This window comes from Myxine glutinosa, chromosome 13, assembly GCF_964187855.1.
Source record: "Myxine glutinosa chromosome 13, kmMyxGlut1.1, whole genome shotgun sequence".
NCBI classification, from domain to species: domain Eukaryota; kingdom Metazoa; phylum Chordata; class Myxini; order Myxiniformes; family Myxinidae; genus Myxine; species Myxine glutinosa.
Genome location: NC_136273.1, coordinates 80,529,086 through 80,548,703, shown reverse-complemented (window position 1 = coordinate 80,548,703; position 19,618 = coordinate 80,529,086). Strand labels below are relative to the sequence as shown.

At 44.0% G+C, this 19,618-nt stretch overlaps 1 protein-coding gene across 5 annotated transcripts in view; it reads left to right on the top strand.

The window, feature by feature from the left end:
• Positions 1-19,618, top strand: part of LOC137439046 (protein 4.1) — a 320,573-nt gene that overhangs the window by 12,612 nt on the left and 288,343 nt on the right. The window contains exon 1 of one of the 5 annotated variants that reach the window (XM_078767690.1): positions 2,301-2,429. The exons of the other annotated variants lie outside the window; for them this stretch is intronic. The gene's annotated coding sequence lies outside the window, so the exon portion shown is untranslated. Of the gene's footprint in view, positions 1-2,300; positions 2,430-19,618 lie in introns of those variants that run through there. 5 annotated transcript variants of the gene reach the window in all.

The window sequence follows — 19,618 nt, the reverse complement described above, 5'->3', positions numbered from 1 at the left end:
GACCCAGGCCAGATAGCTCGGACCCAGGCTCGACAGCTCGGACCCAGGCAAGACAGCTCGGACCCCAGGCTAAACACCTCGGGCACAGGCTAGACAGCAGCTCGGACCCAGGCTAGACAGCAGCTCGGACCCAGGCTAGACAGCAGCTCGGACCCAGGCTAGACAGCAGCTCGGACCCAGGCTAGACAGCAGCTCGGACCCAGGCTAGACAGCAGCTCGGACCCAGGCTAGACAGCAGCTCGGACCCAGGCTAGACAGCAGCTCGGACCCAGGCTAGACAGCAGCTCGGACCCAGGCTAGACAGCAGCTCGGACCCAGGCTAGACAGCAGCTCGGACCCAGGCTAGACAGCAGCTCGGACCCAGGCTAGACAGTAGCTCGGACCCAGGCTAGACAGCTCGGACCCAGGCTAAACACCTCGGGCACAGGCTAGACAGCAGCTCGGACCCAGGCTAAACACCTCGGGCACAGGCTAGACAGCAGCTCGGACCCAGGCTAGACAGCAGCTCGGACCCAGGCTAGACAGCAGCTCGGACCCAGGCTAGACAGCTCGGGCACAGGCTAGACAGCAGCTCGGACCCAGGCTAGACAGCAGCTCGGACCCAGGCTAGACAGCTCGGACCCAGGCTAAACACCTCGGGCACAGGCTAGACAGCAGCTCGGACCCAGGCTAGACAGCAGCTCGGACCCAGGCTAGACAGCAGCTCGGACCCAGGCTAGACAGCAGCTCGGACCCAGGCTAGACAGCAGCTCGGACCCAGGCTAGACAGTAGCTCGGACCCAGGCTAGACAGCTCGGACCCAGGCTAAACACCTCGGGCACAGGCTAGACAGCAGCTCGGACCCAGGCTAAACACCTCGGGCACAGGCTAGACAGCAGCTCGGACCCAGGCTAGACAGCAGCTCGGACCCAGGCTAGACAGCAGCTCGGACCCAGGCTAGACAGCAGCTCGGACCCAGGCTAGACAGCTCGGGCACAGGCTAGACAGCAGCTCGGACCCAGGCTAGACAGCAGCTCGGACCCAGGCTAGACAGCTCGGACCCAGGCTAAACACCTCGGGCACAGGCTAGACAGCAGCTCGGACCCAGGCTAGACAGCAGCTCGGACCCAGGCTAGACAGCAGCTCGGACCCAGGCTAGACAGCAGCTCGGACCCAGGCTAGACAGCAGCTCGGACCCAGGCTAGACAGCAGCTCGGACCCAGGCTAGACAGCTCGGGCACAGGCTAGACAGCAGCTCGGACCCAGGCTAGACAGCAGCTCGGACCCAGGCTAGACAGCTCGGACCCAGGCTAAACACCTCGGGCACAGGCTAGACAGCAGCTCGGACCCAGGCTAGACAGCAGCTCGGACCCAGGCTAGACAGCAGCTCGGACCCAGGCTAGACAGCAGCTCGGACCCAGGCTAGACAGCAGCTCGGACCCAGGCTAGACAGTAGCTCGGACCCAGGCTAGACAGCTCGGACCCAGGCTAAACACCTCGGGCACAGGCTAGACAGCAGCTCGGACCCAGGCTAGACAGCAGCTCGGACCCAGGCTAGACAGCAGCTCGGACCCAGGCTAGACAGCAGCTCGGACCCAGGCTAGACAGCTCGGGCACAGGCTAGACAGCAGCTCGGACCCAGGCTAGACAGCAGCTCGGACCCAGGCTAGACAGCTCGGACCCAGGCTAAACACCTCGGGCACAGGCTAGACAGCAGCTCGGACCCAGGCTAGACAGCAGCTCGGACCCAGGCTAGACAGCAGCTCGGACCCAGGCTAGACAGCAGCTCGGACCCAGGCTAGACAGCAGCTCGGACCCAGGCTAGACAGCAGCTCGGACCCAGGCTAGACAGCAGCTCGGACCCAGGCTAGACAGCTCGGACACAGGCTAGACAGCTCGGACCCAGGCTCGTACCCAGGTACCACCATCAGTGGGGCGGCTTAACTCTTTCTGAGCTGTCTGGTATTGACCTTGGTTTGAATAATAATAAAAGCAATTTTCCAAATGCAAGTTGGCGGTGCTGCACTGCAGAGTATGTTGCCTTTCAGAGTTGAAGTTCTCCCATTTGCAAACATGTGAAGTGAAGGGTCTTTCAGGCATTAGGTGTTTGAGCTTTTATCATTGCCGTGACATATACGTGACAGTACAAAAAGTATTGGGTCAGGAAGGAAATGTTCAAGGTACGAAAAGTCTCAATCATCTGATTACTCATCACCTTTAGTAGAATACGCAGGTCACATGATTGTTGATATCCTGCCTTTGCAATTGGGTGAAACATTGTTCCTTTGCAACTTTTTTTTTTCTCCTGGCCTGATCTGCAGACTTTGGTCCTGCTTGTCCAAATTTTGTCATCATTGGCATCATTGGCATGGTTGTTGGTGGTTGTTGGCCTAATGTGATGGAAATGCTGTGAATATCTACCATCCAATAACCATTTAACGAAAACCAAGGTCAGTCAGCTCTTTACTTCGTGGCCTCTCGATTATAGCTGGGTTTCATTACCTGCTATACACCTTTTATCCAATACTTGCTTATTCGCATTGTGGGAAATACATACAGGCCGGTTCCCATTGGTCATTTCAAGGTTGAATGTGCTGTCACATTCAAAATGGGAATGCATTGTGTGCCCTGCCAGTAGAATATATAGCTCTTCGTTAAATTGATGGGAGATTATATAAGAGTGGACAGTACGTGCAGACCATTGATCAAGGTATGATAATTACCCTGGGAAGCAAGGAGAAGCTGATCTTTTGGGCGTTAACCCTTTATCAGGGCAAAAAAGGACCCCAATTGCTCTGGTGAAGGGTAATTGCCTGAAAAACGTCAGCTTCTTCCATGGCAGTTAACAAACTTCGATCAGCATTCCGTTGATTCCAGCCATTGTTTTACCTGTTGACCGATGCAGAACAACACTCGCCAGCAGGTGCAAAGTGACAGATATCTTTTTAATACTTGTGTCTGAGTTTCCTTGGACTGCACGTCGTTACATTAAGCATTGTGTTGGATATCTGCAAATGAGGTTGTCTGTCTAGATATGGAATGGACCTGTTTCGATAGATGACTGTTTCCAAACTTTTCTTCAACTCGTCAACTCGCCTTCAGAATCTCACAAGTACTTATTACCCTGCGCTCGAGTAGCGAAAAACAAGGTTAGTTATTTGGTTGCGTACGTGCGTGCGTATGTGCGTGTCTGCATTTTAAAATTCATTTTCTCGGCAACCATTGGTGCGATTGGCACGACATTTTACCATCGGAGCGCCTCCTCCTGTATAATTATTTTATTCATAATTATGACGTCATATGTCACGTGGTACAGACGCCATCTTGGTAAAACTTTGCACCTCTATATCTCTAAAACCACTCCATGGAAAAATTTAAACATGGCTCATTGTCAAGGACTCCCCATGGGGAATAAGATATATTAATGATGATGTCATCGGTGCCCTCGTTATGACGCCATAATTCGACAAGTACAACACTTCATCCAATCAGTATGATTTTTTTCCCTGCAACTGTTGGTCTGATAGACGCAACATTTTCATCATAAGAGTGCTTCCTCCTGTAGAATATTTTAATGATAATTATGATGTCATAGGTCATATGATACAGACGCCATCTTGGAAAAAAGCAAGAAAACTTCGCACCTCTATATCTCCAAAACCGCTCCATGGAAAAAAATGAAACGTGTCTCATTGTAAATAACTCCATATGGGGAATAGGTGTTGTTAACGATGACGTCATTGGTGCCTTAATTATGAATCACAATTCGACAGGGACAACGCTTAGTCTGATCAGTTTGAAATTTATTGAGCGTGATCTACGCAACAATTATATTACAGAATCTAAATTTATGATGTCATCGCTCACATGGTCTGGCAGCCATATTGGATTAAAGAAAGAAAAAAAAAACCCTTCAAAAACAGAAGAGTTTGCTCGCACCAAGTTGACTGCGCAGGGTAAGTATTCTATGATTACCACCTAGTTTAGCAAGATGCTATCGCACAGATGTGTAGGTTTTGCATCATAATATATATGAATTCATGAAAACTCCCCTGAAATTCTCATATTGCTACATTGGTTTCATTTATATATTTATTTGTTTATTTGTCAAAGTTTGGCCTGAAATAACTCCTTCAGACTTTCCTGTTTAATGTGTCAGGCACGTTTGCTTCATGAAAACGCATTCGGTGTGCCTCGGTTGGCACGGCCAGCAGATTGAAGAAAGTCTGCAGATATTGATCCTTCGGTACTAGGGGAGCTTTTTGAGTTCTAAACGCAAACATGAACTTTCTTTGACAACATCGCTTGTTTACCCCTGACATTTCCTAACCCACGTCACTCATGCGATGCATGGACACGTAACAGAAGAACTGCGGCTGTGTGTGTTTACAAGTACACACACACACACACACACACACACACACACACACACACACACACACACACACACACACACACACTCACTCACTCACTCACTCACTCACACACACACGATGTGTTGATCATTCAGCAAATAATCCGATTTCAAAAAATGTCACCGACACTGAATTTACAAATACATCTGAAATCATCATGTCTGTGAGCCGGATGTAACAAAGCAATATCTGCTGCTAAGTAAAGACCACCACCAATTCCTTGAAGGGAAATTGCATTTTTGTCCCGTGTAGATCATCCAGCCTGTAAAAAAATTAATATAATATATATTTTTTAAGGTTCAAATAATTGCCTAGCACAAGCACCCTGCGTAGCTGGCCCGATGTCCCAGAGGCATGATGGATCTCAGATAGACCTGACAGCTTCATTAGAAGCATGTGGGACAGGCTGCAAACACAGTAACAATTATATCAACAATACTCCGTGGGCAAGAGACATTAAAATTTGCATCAGAGCAATTTTCTTCGTCTACATAACCCGAGCAACCGCGGTAACCAAGACTGCCAATGGCAAGCCGGAAATTGATTTGGAGCCAGTGTAATAATCCCACTGGTTTTCTTGCATCAACATGGACATGGAGGTAGGGATGGTGTTTGTGGTGAGGCTCAGGAATTTATCCACCTGTTTGCATTTGCTACTGATGGGAAGTTTCCTTTGGGGTCCGCTGGTAATGACGTTGCTTGGGCCATGGGGTCATGTGAGCTGGCCTCTTCCATGGCATCAAATGTGCATGGTTCCTCGCAGATGATCCGGACGGCCATTGAATCGATCGGTCGGACAATTAAAGGCAAATTAATTGTTTTATTTGTAAACATTATTGATATATATGGATTGTCTGTGTGTCTGCCTGTCTGCTGTTTTGGTTTTGTATCATGTCTTTCACTGCCTCGTGGATTGTCACGAAACTTGCGTTATCATGATTAACAATGGCCAACAATTCTGTTCGTATCATTAATAACATCTCTGTCATTTATTCCATTCCACCCAGTCAAAAGTACTTTTTTTAAAGCATTCGCCATGCTTTATGACGTCACGGCATGGCATTCTGGTGCGTGGCACCTCCAGTGCCATCCCGTCATGATCATGAGATTATTGATTGATTGATTGATGTTCCGTACACCTTCCGTCCTATCAAATACTATCACCCAACCTTGATGGGTTTATTGACCAATTACCAAATACGGGAAGAAATGAAATGAATGAATGAAATGAATTGAATGAAATGAATGAATGAATGAATTTTTTTTTTGTTTTTTTTTTTACCAAATACGGGAAGAAATGAAAGTTTTTTTCCTTTAACAATGGGTGATTGTCTGTCGTTGGTTGTGAGTCGTTTGTACAAATCAAACATCAGTGCAGTACAAAGTTAATAAATTATTCATATTTCAATGATTGCTTTTCGATTTCCTGCACAGATTTTGAGCCCAGGTTCATTGTGTTCTTTTTATATCCAAAATGGTACCATGAATGCTTTATTTTGCTTTAAATACTCACTATTATTACAATGATTATGATACATAAGTGTAAAAGGAAACCGAGTAAGCAAATATGGTGATAGACTTCAGAAAGACAACATTTTCCTTCATTTTACCTTTCACTTCCTGCCTTTCGAGCTCTCTTATTTGGTGCAAATCAAGCTTACAAGAGGGAATGTAAAGAGATTGTTTCTTTAGTTTTTTCGTCTTGTTTTGTAAAATGTTTTTTTATTGTATTTTTATTTGAAGAAAGGTGGAAAAACAAATTTTAGGTGGGAATTGTTGCTCCTGTTTGTGCATTTATCTTTTTATTTTAAACCCATCCATAAATATAATACAAGTTGCAAGTACCTACAATGTAAAATCTAACTTCAAGTCTTCAACTCTCCCTCCACCCTCCCCGCCCCCTCCCTCTCCCCCCCCCGCCCCCTCCCTCTCCCCCCCCTCCACCCCACCACTTACAAACCCAAGTCCTCATGCCCTCTCCCAACCCCCAAGTCCTCATGCCCTCTCCCAAACCCCAAGTCCTCATGCCCTCTCCCAAACCCCAAGTCCTCACGCCCCTCTCCCAAATTCAAAGCACTCACCTTCATCCATGATCATCCTTCAATATGAAGTACTGCAGTACACCATGATAGATGTGTGTGTGCCTATATATATATATACAGTGCATTCAGAAAGTATTCAGAACCCTTCACTTTTTTCACATTATGTTGCAGCCTTATGCTGAAATCGTTTAAATTCATTTTTTCCCTCATCAATCTACACTCAATACCCCATAATGACAAAGAGAAAACAGGATTTTAGAAAGTTTTGCAAATTTATTAAAATGAAAAAAAGTAAAATATCACATTGACATAAGTATTCAGACCCTTTGCGATGACACTTTAAATTTAGCCCAGGTGCCTCCCATTTCTCTTGATCATCTTTGAGATGTTTCTACACCTTGATTGGAGTCCACCTGTGGTAAATTCAATTGATTGGACGTGATTGGGAAAGGCACACACCTGTCTATATAAGGTCTCGCAGCTGACGATGCATATCAGAGCAAAAACCAAGCCATGAGTTTGAAGGAACTGCCTGCAGAGCTCAGAGACAGGATTGTGTCGAGGCACAGATCTGGGGAAGCCTACAAAAAAAATCTCTGCTGCATTGAAGGTTCGCAAGAGCACAGTGGCCTCCATAATTCTTAAATGGAAGAAGTTTGGAACAACCAGGACTCTTCCTAGAGCTGGGGCCGCCCGGCCAAACTGAGCAATCGGGGGAGAAGGGCCTTGGTAAGAGAGGTGACCAAGAACCCGATGGTCAGTTTGGCTGAGCTCCAGAGAGCCTGTGTGGAGATGGGAGAAACTTCCAGAAGAACAACCATCACTGCAACACTCCACCGATCTGGGCTTTATGGCAGAGTGGTCAGACGGAAGCCTCTCCTCAGTGAAAGACACATGAAGAGACCACAGAATCTTGTTTCTCACAGCCTGAGAGTCCTTTAGGTGCTTTTTTGCAAACTCCAAGCAGGCTTTCTGAGCCAGACACAATCCTGTGTCTGAGCTTTCTATATCTTTCTCTGTATATACATAATAAATATATACATATGTATATATTTGTCTGTGCTTTATCCTTTCTAAATGCTGAGCATCAAGCCATGAAGCCGTACGTCCCATTTGTGATGTTTTTTGGAATGATCTGGCCGGAGTTTGATCCGCCTGCGTCCCAGATGCAGAGCAGGTGTTCTAACCATTATGCCACCGAGTCTGGTATTATAAGAGGGGTGGCATGCAGATTATGACATGGACGCCTGTCAAGTTTGAATTCGTTGTTTTGTTTATGTGACCTTTGTCTTGTCTGTTCAATCCCTCAAGGGTGGAATTGTGCCACTGAAGTGACATGGAGCATTTTGGGTGCAATTGTGTTAAGACTTGTGCAAAATCCCTTGAATTTATTTTTCTTGTCCAGCAAGAGTGCTGTTTTTTATCATTCCATGCCACCTGTGTCCATTGTGATACACTCGGCAGTGTGTGGTGAATGTGAACTCGGCGACTCAGCTCGGCGATTAATACCTCTCGTTTGTAATTGCTTTTGCAGCTTGATATGATTCTGCATCATGTTGGATTGTATGGTTTGGTGGTTTCTGCACCACAAAGCTAAAATGAAAAATGCTGTACCGTGTGCTGGTTTTGATGTTGCCCTTTCCAGTTTTTACATGCTGCAGTGTGATTATGTAATGGTGCACTTGCTCAGGGGCCATTTTGGAAGACCAATTTGCTTACATAAACAGTTGCCGAAATGCACCTGGCTGGATTCAGATCTTGCTCAACTGTGTGTGTGTGTGCGTGCGTGTGTGGTGTGTGTGCGATTATTACTCCCGCCAGGGAGTAATGCATTCACTCGTGTGTGTGTGTGTGTGCGTGTGCGTGTGTGTGTTCGTGTGCTTGTGAACAAGATATCTGGAAAAGTTCTGAACGGATTTGGATTAAAGTTTGTGGGATGATTTCCCTTGGGATAAGGAAGAATTGATAACTTTTTGGTGAAGCTCAGGATATTATTCCGGATCCAGGAATTTTTTGAAGGAATGTTTACCATTGGAAGATAGGGCTCATTTTTTTTTTAACATTATCTTCTATATATTCTATATTTAACATTGTGATATGAAAATAGTTTTCATATTTGTTGTAAATGTAGTTTAAACTCGTGGTTATGCATTAGAGCGGTGTATTTTTTTTAGCAGCGTCGTCTTCAAGGTTCTTTTTTTTTTTTTCTAATAAAGACATATTCTGTCATTTTCAAACCACCAAAGTGTGTATTAGGTTTCCCCGTTTCATAAAATGTATCGTTTGATACGTATAATGCTTTAAAACGTTTTTTTTCTTTACCTCAGCAGAGATATCAACATTTACCTCAGCGAATGTCAATCGCGGTGTCAGTATTTGATGAACTTATAAAGACTTAGGTGAGTTATAAGTGTGGCAAGCATGTGCACGGGATTCTTCCCATAAGAATAAGTGGTCGCATTCGCTTGGACGACTTAAAATGAGCGAGTTTTGTTTTGACGTTTGGGCCAGTTTTACATGTTGTATCCCTAAGGAATGAAACGAACGTTTTCCTGGCTTACAATTTTATTTGAAGTCACACATGCCTCAAAATACACTCACTTATAGAATTGAACGCTGAATCCGAAAATGTAAGTGAAATTGCCTTGTTTTTTTTTAACATTATCTTCTATATATTCTAAATATATATCTGTGCAGTGTCTGTCTTGTGTTGTCTTGTCTTGTGTTGTCACTGAACTACTCCCTCAAACTTTTGTGAAATCGTACTATTCCAACTTGACCCACGGCGGGAGTATGCGCTCTACTGAGTGGCGTTCTCGTATCTCAACTGAAATGGAAGAATAAACCCAGAATTTTTGTATTTTGGACCACTTGCTATGAGGTCCTTTGACTTGCTTGAGGCTGATCACCATTTAAAGCATCTTCAGCCTATTTCGCAGTTGGATTGTGAATGAAGCATAACTGCTCGGCGAGCCGTTGCGACCAATTCGCAATGAGCCTTGGTCCATCAGACCTCACAGCGGTGGTGGAAAGCATTTGGGATTGTCGCAAGATGAGATTGTCCTCCAACCGAGTGGCACCAATTCATCGATTGTGCATTTTTGAAGATGCATTGAGATACAAACCAGGAGTCGAGCACAGGTAAAGCTTGCGACGGTGTAATAACAGCCATTTCCCAACCATTGACTGGACCTCAATGTTCCTTCAGGAATGCACACTTTGGCAATTGTGTTCAGGCCGGTTTGGGGTCTCATTATGCCTGGAATGCAGTTCGATCTGTCTTTGCTTTTATCTTGAGAAATTATTCGACAACTCATGAGCCCGGGAGAAGCGGAGGTCCAAAGGTGCTCGTAACAACAGACTCGGCTGTAAAGAGCCAAACGCTTTCTTCGATTTCAGAGGAATCCTTCACCGGCAGTGAGGCCCTATACCTGGACTCTATTCCCGTATGGTCTTTGCATTGCAGATTGCTTTTATTGGGCAGATATAGAAGCCTTGCTTTACAAACAAGCTATATAAGCTTGCTGTCATGTAGCAGATGACGTATCATGCTCCGTTGATCCCTGCATGTTCCATTTTTTCCCATTTGCCTTACACACATCGTCACGCTGGCGTGCGCACACCATCGGTGCCAACAATTGCGGGGAGGTAATTGATGAAAAAGCAGTGAATGCACATTACTTTGACCTTTCAAATCGCTCATGATTTTGCATGCATCACCAGCACAAAGTCCCATATCCTGGTGAAATAATGCAGGTCGAACCTCATCCGTGGCATTCGCCAATGTGCTGCATTGGAGGAAGAATTCAAGGCTAATTTGAGATTAGTGGAGTGGAAACAGCTGTTTATGTGAGACTGCATGGTATGTGGAGTGTGGGTTTCAAAGGTGCACTTCCTCATGGGTGCATAATGCGGGTTTTGTTCTGCTGTGCAAACCGCTCACAAATATAAGTTATGGTGGTCACTTGTTCCCCAGTTCTAGTAATGCAATTTTGTGCACCTGGTAATTTTGCCTCGTGACTTCGGTTTTGATTTGTCCTTCCTCCTTCTTTTGTATCAGAGGTACAACAAGATGGCTCCGAGATATCACACTTACCGTTGAGCTGTCTAATCTGGGTTTGATTCCCGTCCTCACCCTGTCCGATCAGTGCTTCGCAAGCAGCGCGTTGCCTTGCCAATGCCAATGCGATTACGGACGCCGAATTTTCTTCTGCTTGCATTAATTGGTGCATGTTGAACATCCCACCGTGGTTTAGGGTTAGAGTAGGTGAGTTATTGTCGGCACCCTGAACAGATCTCAGATTCCTGCCACCAAAAATTGTCCGCCGGGCCTGGCCAGCAAGTTCGTGAAATACAGGTACCAAAAACTTTCCCCTGCTGACCTCACAAGAAGGTGGGAATAACTGAAGCCCAATAAACTAAAGAGTAGTTGTAGTAATAGTAACATTTTCTGAGATTTTTTTTTTGGTATACAAGATCGAGGCTCATGTAAGAGCTAACATCAATTACAAAAACAAACAAACCGACACACAAAACATACAATAAAGGTAGTGGGAGACAAGATGGGGAGAGAGATGGAAGCATACAAGTACAACAGCAGAGAACAGGGACATCGGGAGATCAATGTCATATTAAATGCATATTTAAAGGGTCAGCTGCACATACGAGTCATTCAATAACAATTGATAGGATTGGCCTGTTTATCTTTCCCATCTGAGCACGTGCAGGAGCTCATGATGCTCGGATCTTCAGATATAAAGGCAAATTCCTCGATTTGGCCATTGTCTCCTCATGTCATTGCAGTTCATGTGCAAATGCATTGTCTTCCCCATGTCTTTGTCCTGCATATAGTAATCATGTGTACAAGCTTATTTCAGACCTCGACTCCCTGTAAAAAGTTATTTTTCTTTCGTGATGTTTATATGAACTTTTGAAATATCATGGCAACGAGGTAATGTGTTTTCAGTGACATTTAAACATCTTAGTTACTTGTGATGATGAAAACTTAATAATATGTTTTCTTCGTAATAATAGAAAATATATTAGCTTTTTGCAACAGAAGTAATGAATACTAACCTGTAATTACTATGCAGGACTCCATCCGGCAACCAGGTGACACAGCAAGAGGACTTAATAAATTAAATAAGTAAATTAAAATTCCTGATTGATCCGGTTTTCCAGGATGTTGGTAATTATTTCCACCACCAAAGGTGGGGGGAGGTTATGTTTTCACCTTAGTTTGTCTTTGTTTGTTTGGCTGTGAGCAGGATATCTCAAAAGGTTGTGGGCAGGTTGGCTGTGGAACAAGGACTAATTGATTCGATTTTGGTGAGGATCCAAATCTGGATCTGAGAATGTGATTCTTCACAATTGAGAGATGGGGGGGGGGGGGGGGGGGCAGCACAAAATTAGCATGATATCCCAAAAAGGTGTGGGCGGATTAGGACAAAACATGGTGGACAGGTTTGGTGTGTGACAACGACAAACTGATTTGATTTTGGTGAAAATCTGGATCCGAATGCAGATCCGGCCCATCAGTGGGATACAAAAGGTAAACTGTTCAGCCTTGCGGAGGGAGGTATGTGCTCTACCAAGTGCCGTTGTACTTCTAAGATGTTTTGTCATCATTCATCACTTGTGTGAAAATTCCAGTAGTGATACATAAAAATAATTGTCACGACTTGACAGCTGAAATGTTGCCGATTTGGTACTCCCATCAGAGCATGTCACTCATTATGCTGGGATCCCAGGGTCATAACCATGCTGCTTATTTGTGCATTCTCTTCCAATGCCTTTGTCAAGATGTGCATGTCACTGTCACTAAAATTCATGTTCTTAACACCATTGTAGTTTGTGATATTTCGGTTACGAGCAATTTGTTGACCACTTGGGACCTGATTTGCCCATGTGTGGCGCTTGTAATCGTGCTGTGAAGAAGGCCGTCACATTACAAGAGAGCACCATTATGGAGCTGCGAGGAGTCATCAGGGTTTTGCTTAGAGAAGGTATCAAACAAAATGTGACGTTCTTAGGAGAATGACTGCACAACATGCCGCTGTGTATAATTGGGAAAATGTGTATGATGATGGTACCATGAGCTTCTTCTTCTTCTTTGTGCGGGACACTGCTTCTCTGATGATGGCAAATGACCATGCTGGATCTCTTGGGCATGGGATGCTGAACATGATGTGGGAAAATGTCATCTGTAAAATTGACCTTGCAGATTATTTCCAAGGTTGAAACAGTCAAATATGGTCAGGTTTGACATTTATCAACTTGGTTCACCTGCTACCCAAGGGAGCAGTTAGGAGGGGGTGGGGAGGAAGGGGGTTCATGTTATTATCCTTATTATTATTGCCAGTTATTATTACTATTACTATTATTTTTGTTAACATTATTATTTTGTAATAATGGTATTACTATGATGATGCTATTTTCATTATTGTTGTTATTCTTTTTGGTATTGGGAGTGGCCTTGGAAAAATGCCACGATAATGTGGAATAGCGTTCAAGCTGCTGTAGATACACCTCAACATGGCATTTTTTGAAGGTCGAAAAAGTAATAAAATATGGGAATTCCTCCTGATTTTTTTTGCAGTCGAGTCTAAAGAAACATAGGCTAAGCATGTGCGACAATAAGGCGAAGGCCTCTTAATCATGATAGGGCCTACAATTAAGGCCTCTGAAGCGGCACTCGTAATATCCTCTCCCACCACCACCAGGAGTGGCACTTCATGATATAAGTTTCGAATTTGCATCAGCACCACCTTTGGAACACCCAGGAGGGATTGTGGAGGGAGCAAACCGAGTAGCTACAACCTTTGTCTTATGAGCCCGAGCCCCTCTGGCAAGTTGGGTTGAGATTAGATAAGTAACAATCGAATGCATCGACCACAGACAGACATACAGACATAGACATACACCGACCACCACCAGACATACAGACATAGACATACAGCGACCACCACCAGACATACAGACATAGACATACAGCGACCACAACCAGACATACAGACATAGACATACAACGACCACCACCAGACATACAGACATAGACATACAGCGACCACCACCAGACATACAGACATAGACATACAGTGACCACCACCAGACATACAGACAGAGACATACAGCGACCACCATCAGACATACAGACATTGACATACAGCGACCAGCACCAGACATACAGACATTGACATACAGCGACCACCACCAGACATACAGACATTGACATACAGCGACCACCACCAGACATACAGACATTGACATACAGCGACCACCATCAGACATACAGACAGAGACATACAGCGACCACCACCAGACATACAGACATTGACATACAGCGACCACCACCAGACATACAGACATTGACATACAGCGACCACCACCAGACATACAGACATTGACATACAGCGACCACCATCAGACATACAGACAGAGACGTACAGCGACCACCACCAGACATACAGACATTGACATACAGCGACCACCACCAGACATACAGACATTGACATACAGCGACCACCACCAGACATAGACATTGACATACAGCGACCACCACCAGACATACAGACATTGACATACAGCGACCACCACCAGACATACAGACATTGACATACAGCGACCACCACCAGACATACAGACATTGACATACAGCGACCACAATCAGACATACAGACAGAGACATACAGCGACCACCACCAGACATACAGACATAGACATACAGTGACCACCACCAGACATACAGACAGAGACATACAGCGACCACCATCAGACATACAGACATTGACATACAGCGACCAGCACCAGACATACAGACATTGACATACAGCGACCACCACCAGACATACAGACATTGACATACAGCGACCACCACCAGACATACAGACATTGACATACAGCGATCACCATCAGACATACAGACAGAGACATACAGCGACCACCACCAGACATACAGACATTGACATACAGTGACCACCACCAGACATACAGACATTGACATACAGCGACCACCACCAGACATACAGACATAGACATACAGCGACCACCACCAGACATACAGACATTGACATACAGCGACCACCACCAGACATACAGACATTGACATACAGCGACCACCACCAGACATAGACATTGACATACAGACATAGACATACAGCGACCACCACCAGACATAGACATAGACATACAGCGACCACCACCAGACATACAGACATTGACATACAGCGACCACCACCAGACATACAGACATAGACATACAGCGAATACCTGACAGACATATAGACATACAGCGACCACCCGACAGACATAGACATATTCCAAATCATGTATTTTAGTATGATTAAAAAATATAGTGTGTAGAACATGTTTTAAGGGTTGCTAAAGCCATTCTTTGGCACACGTTTAAATAGCTAAACTCCGACAAATTCCAGAAAAAAACACAAATTACACCATCAGGCAAACATGTGGATTTATTTTTCCTATACACCTTCGTAAAAACAATCTTTTAACTCGAAAGCCACTCAGTAGTGGAGAGCATACCTCCCACCAGGTGAACATTTTACGTTTTGTATCCCCGAGTAGACCAGAAAATCACAATACATAATCACATTTAATCAAAATCGACCATCCACAACTTTTTGAGATATCCTGCTTTGTATAGTTTTTGGCCCTATCACTAAATGGAGAAGAATCACTAAAAAAAAATCCTCGCCAGATCCGAATCCGGATCTTCACCAAAATTGAATAATTTCGTCCTCTCTGCCAATTTTTTCCAAATCCGTCGACAACTTCTTGAGATATCATGCTATATATCGTTTTTGGCCTGATCTATTAATTGTGAAGAATCACTTAAAAAAATTAAATAACTCTCGTATCCGAATCCATATTCAGATCTTCACCAAAATCGAATGGATTTGTCCGTGTGATGCGCCGATGTCCACCAAATTTAGTCCAAATCCGTCCATTTTTTTTTTTTGAGATATCCTGCAATGTGTCGGTTTTTTCCCTTTCACTTAATGGTGAAGAATCACTTTAAAATTCTCTCATCCGGATCCGGATTTGAATGTTGACCAAAATTGAACCAAATATTCCTTGTCACACACACAACCTGTCCTCCAAGTTCATGTCCGAATCCGTCCATAACTTTTTGAGATATCCTGCTATGTATCGTTTTTGGCCCGATCTCCCAATGGTGAAGAATCACTAAAAAAAAAATCCTCGCCGGATCCGAATCCAGATCTTCACCAAAATTGAATAATTTCGTCCTCTCTGCCAATTTTTTTCCAAATCCGTCCACACCTTTTTGAGATATCCTGTTCACAGACAAACAGACAGACAGACAAACAGATGCCTGTCTGGGGTGAAAACAAAAATGAAAAAAAGGGGTGAAAACATAACCTCCATTCACCTTCGGTGGTGGAGGTAAATATGCAAATTTTTCATGTAACAACAAAACAAATTTCACGAGAAAACATCACCACACATTCTTCGTTCCATTGGTACCATTAGAATTGAAATTGGCCTAATAATAACAAATATATGAATGTTTGAATCGACGAGAGCGATTATAAATTTTATTGATGTGAAGAGCACCATCTCTTGCTGAGAAGTGGAGATTTGTGCAAAAATGCATCAGTTTTCACATTAATGAAAAGGTTCCGTGCGGAGTTAAATGCATTCTTATGCCACTTCAGGATATATTTTCATTTTGGGCTCTTAAAGGAGCACTATTATCATTTGTAGATGATTGTTCATTCATACATAGTAATTGATTCAAATAATTTATTTGTCTTTTGTTTATAGATTCAATGCGTCGTGAGGTTTTGTGTTCTTGCCTTGTGAGGTTGACACGTCGTGATATTTATCATTGATGATAACGATGACGATGATGATATGTATAATGATAATAGCAGTAATAATTAGAATTATAATGAATGCACTGATTGCAAAAGAAAGAATAGTCGTGGAGCTTACCAAACTATGTTCACATGTCAAATAATCCGAGTTATCCTCAACTCAGCAAACACTATGCAGTTATTGTTATCACTGGCAATGCAGCCTATCAATGTCAGTTTGTATGGTAAATGGTATTTGGCTGTATATTATCATATCACCAGTAGAGTACATTAACACATGCAGACATGTTAGACTACATGGGGAACGAGAACGGCACTCGGTAGAGCTCAAACCTCCGCCAGGCTGAACAGTTTATGGGTTCTATCCCACTGATAGGCCGGATCTGGATTCGGACCAGAACCAAAATCGAATCAGCTTGTTCTTATCACCTAACCAACTCGTGCACAACTTTTTTTTAAATATCATGTTGTATATCTTTTTTTTTTTCGTTCGACCTCTCAATGGTGAAGAATCACTTAATAATTAAATAATTCTCTTATCCGAATCCATATTCAGATCTTCACCAAAATCGAATCAATTTGGTCGTGTCACACACCCAACTAGTCCACCAAGTTTCGTACAAATCCGTCCATAAATTTTTGAGATATCGTGCCATGTATCGGGTTTAGCCCGATCACTCAATGGTGAAGAATCACTTTAAAAATGTATAGTCCGAATCTTCACCAAAGTCGAATCGATTCATCCTTGTCACACACCCACCCTGTCCACCAATTTTTCTCCGAATCCATCCATAACGTTTTGAGATATCGTGCTCACAGACAGAGAGACACTCACACATGGGTGAAACACAACCACCATTCACCTTCGGTGGTGAATGTTATAGTCTTCAACACTATGCCTCTTGTATGCACAATACAGTAGTTATAGATTGCTGTTAAATCTGTCTTACAAAGCAACTATTTACGGAGATAGTTACAAGTTGCTGTAGGAAGAAGTCAAAGTATAAAACAAGATGTCATCAATCCCTTCCATTTAATAATTTTATCATTGTCAAGGATGACAGCATCAAGTCTCAATTTTAACGTGCGGTGATGTATTGCTCGATATAACTTTAATGATGTCATCAGATGAGGTGTTTGAACTGTGGGACGATTGAACACTTGCATCTATGTTGTTAATCCTCTCCAAGACAATCCTCTCCAAGACGTTCTGTCACTCAATCTTTTGGGTCTCACTATCTGCCATGATCTTTCCTGGGAAAACCACATTTCCAAGCTGGCCTCCAAAGCCAGTTCCCGACTGGGCATCCTCCGTCGTGCGAAGTCCTTCCTTGGCACACCTGAGCTCCTCACCACATACAAGGCTTTCATCCGCAGCTCAATGGAATACTGCTCTCCCCTCTGGGCTGGTGCTCCTGCCTCACACCTAGCTCGTCTTCACGCTGTTGAAACCAAAGCGTTCAGAATCATTGGAATCTCCCGCGATGAAGCCAACTCAGAGGGCCTTTCACTCACTCACCGCAGGCAGGTTGGTGGTCTTTCTGTCTCCTACCGACTCCTCTCTGGCCTTGCCCCCCCCAGCTCTCTCTGTGCTCTGTCCCCCAAATATTCCGACAGGTCTCACAAGATCTGCCTGCAACCCTCTTCTGGTGAAATTGCCAAAATCAAGACTCTCTGCTCACCTTCACTCCTTCATTCCTCTTTACTCCCACCTCTGGAACAAACTCCCTCACTCTCTTCAATCCCACTCCTCCTTCCAAGTCTTTAAAACAGCTGTTCACCACCATCTCTTGTCTTCCCACATCCAAAACCTTGATCTTTTCTACCCCCATTAATTCACCTGAGATCCACTTTTTTTTGAAATCCCGACTTCTTTCCTTCCGGAAGTTCTAACAGTGTCCATGTGTTTTATACCTTCCCCCCCCCCCCTCCCCCTGCCTTCCCATGCCTCTTCCCCAGAAGCCCTCTCCCCACAGATCTCCCGTTGTCCCTGTTCTCTGCTGTTGTACTTGTGTGCTTCCCTCTCTCTCCCCATGTTGTCTCCCGCTCCCTTTATTTTATGTTTTGTGTGTCCGTTTATTTTTTTTTGTGATTGATGTTAGCTCTTGCACGAGCCTCCATTTTGTATACAAGAAAAATAAAAAATACGAGGAACCTTGTCCTATCGCTGTGTATCTGGCTGTAAAGCTCTTCTGCACTTATTTTATCTATACCCTTAAATATCTTAAACATCTCTATCATATCCCCATGTAATGCATAAATGCATAAAGTCTCATCTCCTTCAGCCGCTACACTTAGCTTAGTCCAGTTAGCCCTGGAATCACTCCAGTAGCCCAACACTGAACCCTCTCTATTGCATCTAGTGTATGGGCTTCCTCGGATGTGGTGACCAAAACTCCACCTATACAATGTTAACACTACCTGGTTAATATTTCTAATTTAACCCCGTACGAATACAACCTAAAACCCTGTTTGCTTTACTTATAGATACCTGACTCTGCCCTGTCTGCTTACCTCCATTATCTATCACCACCCCAAGATCCTTCTCCTGTGTGATACATTCCAAGATTGCTCCTTTCATCATATAATCCATATTTTTACTCATCCCCAGCACCTTATGGTAAAGATAATTCTTCTTTGCATGTATTAATAAAACCAATAGCGTATATACTTACCTGTGTTGGTTTTCATTCCGACCTGCAGGGAAAAAGAATCATTCCTCCAGACAAGGTCACGAGTGTTCCGTGACCATACAGTTCAAAGTCACCTCATTTGTCTGTAACTAACAGAAAGCAATTAACTTGAGCAGACATTTTGTCTCCTGAAATGTATTCATTGACTTGTGTATTCATGCATTTGAGTTATCCTTGAGCTTTTTCACTCGACATAAGTTGTGCGGAAGTGAGAGCAGTGGTAAAATGGCTTCCTTCAGGACATCACCAGTTCCAGTCTGCCCTGGGATAGACAGGATATGTCTATCACTGTTTTGTCAACCAACATCGTTCTAGCTCTGATTAGCATTCCCATTTATTCCATACTAGCGAGGAACCCGTGCTACGCACAGGTGGGAGCTCGAAATCTCAAGAACCAAATGTTTTGAGAAATTTTATGAAAATTCCCACCGACTTTAGGATATGTGCAGGGATCCCAAAAGCTGAACAGAAAATTTGATGGGCCTGGGTCCAAAGATACAGTAGATTACCGAACCCGCGAATGCTTCCACATGTGGTAAATGGCGAAACTGCTAATGCTAAACCCGTGAATGAGTTTACATGCTGAGACGCTGAGAGAGAGCGAGCAGGTTCGTGCGGGTGGAAACTCAAAA